The sequence below is a fragment of the Microtus pennsylvanicus genome, chromosome 21 (genome assembly GCF_037038515.1).
Source record: "Microtus pennsylvanicus isolate mMicPen1 chromosome 21, mMicPen1.hap1, whole genome shotgun sequence".
Lineage (NCBI taxonomy): Eukaryota > Metazoa > Chordata > Mammalia > Rodentia > Cricetidae > Microtus > Microtus pennsylvanicus.
In genome coordinates, this window is record NC_134599.1 from 34,461,816 (window position 1) to 34,467,815 (window position 6,000).

A 6,000-nucleotide genomic window follows, 5' to 3' on the forward strand; every position below is an offset into this window, starting at 1 on the left:
TGAGGGATGCTGGGAGAACCTGGAGGCCAGGTCTGCTTTATGTTAAATAGGACCCTCAACCATTTGTCCCAGTTTGAGATTTAGAGCTACCTGGTGAAATCCTGGTGGGGATGGGGGGGTATTTATTTTTGTGGAGGGGTGCATAAGCCAGGTGTATTAGTGGCACACACATAGACGTTAGAGGTCAGAAGTCAAGTATTTCCTTCTACCACATGGATCCCAGAGATTGAACGTAGGTTGTCTGTCTTAGCAACAAGTTCCTTTACCCACGAGCCACTGCCTCTCTGGCCCTCTGTGTTGTCTTGACAAGAAATCCCAAGGTAAGACTCACAAGGTAGATTTAGGGAGTCAACACCAAACAAGACTTGGCCTCAGCTATTTCGCCTTAGGCCAGAGGTGACAATAGACTCTTCCTGGCATCCTACCTCAAGATGAGCAGCTGGAAAGAGCAGGCTCTCTGCTAAGTGTCCCCTTGCAGCGTAGAGACTGTGCGAAGCCTTCCCATTTGTTACCTCCTCCTGTTACTTCCCAAGCTACTAAAGTCCTCAGGACGCCTTTATCTTCAAGTGTTTGCCTAGAGCACTTTCGGAGTTGGAGGTCTTCCGCGAAGGCCTTTGGTCCACTTTGAGTTGATTTCTTATTCAGAGTGAGAGATGGGGATCTGATTCCAGTTTCTCTGGCCCCATCTGTAAAATGGCAGTGAGCTAGAAGCCCAGCACGCACAATGTCTAGTGCCTTTGTTAAGGTTTCTCCTTGATAAGCATCCTCAAACCCTGAATCATCATATAGCTAAGCAGGGGGTCAGGTGAGTTAGTGTATCTAGGGCAGCTGATCTTCATCTTCTGATTAGCTTTTCCCATCTCGGCCCATCCACCCTTTCACTGCCAGAGACCCTCTCTTCCCTCCATCCATGCCAGGCCTCCTCTCTAATGCAGGAAAGGAACAGAATGTGCGAGACAGGGGTTTTGGTCTTCTTGCAAACTGACCAGTCTAGGTGAGAAGCCTAAGGCAGACAAACAAGACAAAGAAATTCCTGCAGGCTGTTCACACAGGGGAAGTGCAGAGAAAGGGCTAAGGCAGAGGAGGAAAAGCGTAGTTAGGGGCAGGGCAAAGGAGGGCCTCTTAGGGAGTTGTTTGGTGCTATAGAGCCTAGGAGAGTTGGGAGTTTGTGGGAACTGAGCTGCAGGAGGGCTCTTGGCTTCCTTCCTCCCTCCTAGGATTGTTTGCAGTGCGTGGGACAGTCTCTGAGTGTGCCCGACCCACCTCCTGGATGGTGTCTGTGAATCTTGAGAGAGTTCAATCCACTTGCTGCTCTGCTCAGTGAAGCCCGTGAAAGCTCCTGAGGGTTGAGATGCCCGGCGTCCGTTCCAGGACCCACGTGGGTAGTGGAGAAGTATGCCTGCCCTCAGGCCTTGTGCTCACTGGAGCCGGCTGCTCTGAAGGCCACGGTACAATCCTACATCAATACCTCCTCTCAGGATTATTAATAACTTTAGTTTAATGTTTGTTTGTTGCTACATACTGTACATGCCGTAAGTCACCCTTTAAAACTTTGTGAAAAGCCAGGTGTGGTGTTGTGCACTTATAATCCCAGGACTAGAGAAGCAGAGTCAGGGGATTCAGGAGTTTAAGGTACATAGAAAGTTTGAGGCAACTTGAGCCACATGAATCCTGTCCCAAGAAAGAGAAAGAGAGAAAGGAGGGACAGAATGGGAGAGAAGGAGGAAGGGAGGAAGGGAGGGAGGAAGTAAGGGAAGGAGGGAGGGAGAGAGGGAAGAAGGAAGGAAAAAGAAAGAAATTAGCCAGGTGGTAGTGGTACACACCTTTAATCCCAGCACTCAGGAGGCAGAGGCAGGCAGATCTCTGAGTTGGAGCCAGCCTGGTCTACAGAGTGAGTTCCAAGACAGCCAGGGCTACACAGAGACCCCTGTCTTGAAACACCACCCCAGAAGGAGAAAGAAAGAAAGAGAGAGAGAAAGAGAGAGAGAGAGAGAGAAAGAAAGAGAGAAAGAAAGAAAGCATGTAAAGCACCGTCCTTGTCTCATCACTGAAGATACGGAGGCTCAGAAGTTACATAATTTGCATAGTCCTTACAACTCTGTTCACCAAGCCGGTATAGTTTACAGGTCAGAAACTTTCCAATTCTTAGGCTTAGTGATGCTTTAAATAATTTAAGATTCTTTCCAGGTTCATTGGTGAGGTATGTGGGCTTGAATTGTGAGAAATGAGGTCTTTTAATAATGGGGAGAGCTGGGATGGAAAGACAGAGAAAATATAATCATAGACTTTAAAGGGGAGGGGCCCCTGAACTCAGCTGCCAGGGCTGGGAGTGGATAGAATATAGGTGGGGCTGATCTCTACTGGCTGATTTCTAACAAATGATAGGTTGCATCATGTTCAAAAACCATGCCAAGGTGGATAGGGGTAGATTTGGGAAGAGTTAGGGGGAAGAATGAGAGGGAAATATGTTCCAAATACAATGCATGCCTGGATAAAATCTTCAAAGAATTAATGAAAATATTAATATGTGTTAAAATGTAATAGATTGGACTCCGGCCAGAGAGCAGGTAGGCTAACTGCAGATCTTCGCTTCTCCTCTAACCCCCCAGAACGACCCCCAGCCTTATCCCAGCTCTGTAGCAGACCAGCTGCTGCAGTCACCACCCCATCTCCAGGGGATCACACTGATCTTCCTCTCCTAACCCTCTCCACTCAACTCATCGCTTTTTTCCCAGCCCCCGACTCCAGCAGGCATTCCCCAGGAACCTACAAGCTACGCTGACCAGGAAAACCCGGTAAGCTAACTATAAATCTTCACCTCTCCCTCTGTTACTCCAAATTCAGTCCCCGAAACGCATCCCTATCGTTGTAGCAGACCTTCTGCTATGACTCTCCACACTCTCTTTCCCATTCCCAAGAAACTAAGCAGACCCTGGTGGAACACCCTGCTTTCCTCCCTCTGGTGGCCCCCCTCACCTAGCCCAACTCCATTTTTTTTTCAAGACAGGGTTTCCTGGAACTAGGTCTTATAGATCAGGCTGGCCCCGAACTCCCCGAGATCCACCTGCCTCTGCCTCCCGAGTGCTGGGATAGCGCCACCACTGCCCATCCCAACTCCATTTTTAAGGGTCAGTTCCCAACACCTAGAAACACATTTTACCTGGAACCCCCAGTGGTCACATCTATCAGGATCCCAGAAGAATTTCCTGCTGGGCAGCACAAAGCCACCAATACTCTCCTACGAACCAGAGAGGTCAACAGAAACACAGGAACAAATATCTGCCCAATAAAGATAAGACCAGATATCATCACCTAGAATTACAATCTTTCCAGACCCAAATCTCTGGACACTAGCATGAAAACACAATTAACAACAGGCAGAGAAATGCGTCTCCACTAGAGCCCAGCAGCCCTACCACAGCAGGCCCCGAGTATTGCCACAGAGCAGAAGAGGAAGACCTTAAAATAGCTTTTATGAATGTGATCGAGGTTCTTAAAGAGGAAATGAAAGAATCTCTTAAATAAATCTATGAAAACACAAACAGTGGAAGAAAAAAAAAAACAGTCCAAGACCTGAAAGTGAAAAAAGAATCAGTAAAGAAAACCCAAGCTGAGGGAAATCTGGAAATATTTAGGAACTCAAATAAGCAACCTCAAAGGTAAGCCTCACCAACAGAATACAAGAGATGGGAGAGAGGATCTCAGGCATGGAAGACACCGTGGAAGAAATGGGTACCTTGGTCAAAGACAATGTTAGATCTAAAACCAATTCTGGCACAAAACATCTGGGACCAAATCTAAGAACAATGGGAATGAATAGAGGAAGGAGAAGAAACCCAGGTCAAAGACACGGAAGATATTTTTAACAAAATCCTAGAAGAAAATGTCCTTAAACTACAGAAGGAGATGTCTATCCAGGTACAAGAAGCTTACAGAACACCAGACATGCTGGGCCAGAAAGAAAATCCTCATCAGTACATAATAAAACACTAAACGTACAGATCAAAGAAAGAATATTAAAAGCTTCCAGGGGAAAAGAACAAGTAACATATGAAGGCAGATCTATTAGAATTACACCCAACTTCTCAGTGGAGACTCTAAAAAGCCAGAAGGGCCTGGACAGATGTTTTGTAGACTCTAAGAGAGCATAGATGCCGACCCAGACTACTAGACAGAGCAAAACCTACAATCTCAGTAGATGGAGAAAACAAAGTTGAAGCAATATCTGTCTACAAATCCATCCCTAACAGTCCTACAGAATGTGCTACAAGAAAAATCCAACCCTAAGGAGTTCAGTCACACGCAAGAAAACACGGAATAAATAATTCCAGAGCAGCAAATCAAAAGGAGAAAACGTATGAGCATGCACACATGCACACCACAACAAAATAACAGGAATCTATGAACACTCTCATTGATATCTGTCCACAACAATGGTCTCAATTCCTCAAATAAAATAAAAAGACACAGACTAACAAAATAGATGTGAAAACTTGATCCATTCTTCTGCTGCATCCAAGAAACATACCTTAACATCAAGGATAGGGTAAAACAATGGAAAAAACATTCCTAGCAAATGGACCTAAGAACCAAGCTAATGTAGCCATTTTAATATCTGGCAAAATAGACTTCAAACCAAAACTAATCAGAAGAGATAGGGAACTCATCAAGAGGACATTTTAATTCTTAAAATCCTTGCCCCAAACACAAGGGCACCCAAGTTCGTAAAAGAAATAATACTACAGTTTAATGACATAGTGACCGTCACATGCTGATAATGGGGGACTTCAACACCCCCTCTAGACAGGTCATCTAGACAAAAATTAGGCAAATGCTAGAGTAATTGATGGTATGAACCAATGGACCTAACAGATATTTAAAGGGCATTTCATCAAACACAATTTTCTCCAAAATTGACCACATACTCAGACACACAGCAAGTCTCAACAGACACAAGAAAATCGAAATAACCCCCTGTGTCCTATCAGACCACCATGGATTAAAGCTGGACATCAGCCAGAACAGAAGCAACAGAAAGCCTGCAAACTGGTAGAAACTGAGTAGCTTTCTCTGGAATAAAAAATGGTTCAAGACAGAAACAAAAGACTTTCTAGAATCGAATGAAAATGAACACATGAATGAAAGAAACGCAACATCCCCAAACTTATGGGATACAATGAAGACAGTTCTAAGAGGGCTCATAGCACTAAGAGCCTACATAAAACCAAACAAAAAGCTGATGAGAGCTCAGACTAGTAGTTTAGTGGCACACTTGAAATCTAGCACAAAAGGCAGAAATTATATCCAAAAAGAGTAAGTGGCAAGAAATAATCAAACTGAGTGCTTAAATCAGTAAAGTAGAAACAAACAAAAAATAATACAAAGAAGCAATGAAACAAAGAGTTTAGCTTTTCTTCTGATGATCTTTCTAGCGTGGGGTACTGAAATCCCTCACTGCCAGTGATGAGGGTCAATGTGTGATTTAAGCTAGTTGATTTACATAAGGCAGGGAGAGAATATCCAGTACTCACTCATAATTGGTTTCTAGCCATAAATAAAGGGCATTGAGCATATAATTTGTGATCCTAGAGAAGCTAAATAAGAAGGTGAACCCAAAGAACATATAGTCATCCTCCTGGATATGGGAAGTAGACAAGATTGCCGGGCAAAACCTGGGAACTTGGGGGTGAGGTGGCATGGGGCTAAGGGGAATTGGGGTGAGAAACGTGAGAAGGGGAAGATTGGGGGAGCTTGGGGGAATGGGATGGTTGGGATAAAGGAAGGGTGGACACGGGAGCAGAGAAATATATATCCTAATTAAGGGAGCCACCTTAGGGTTGGCAAGAGACTTGACTCTAGAGGGGCTCGCAGGTGTACAGAGAGATGTCCCCAGCTAGTACCTTGGGCAACTGAGGAGAGGGAACCTGAAATGACCCTATCCTATAGCCATACTGATGAATATCTTGCATATCACCTTAGAACCTTCATCTGGCCATGGAT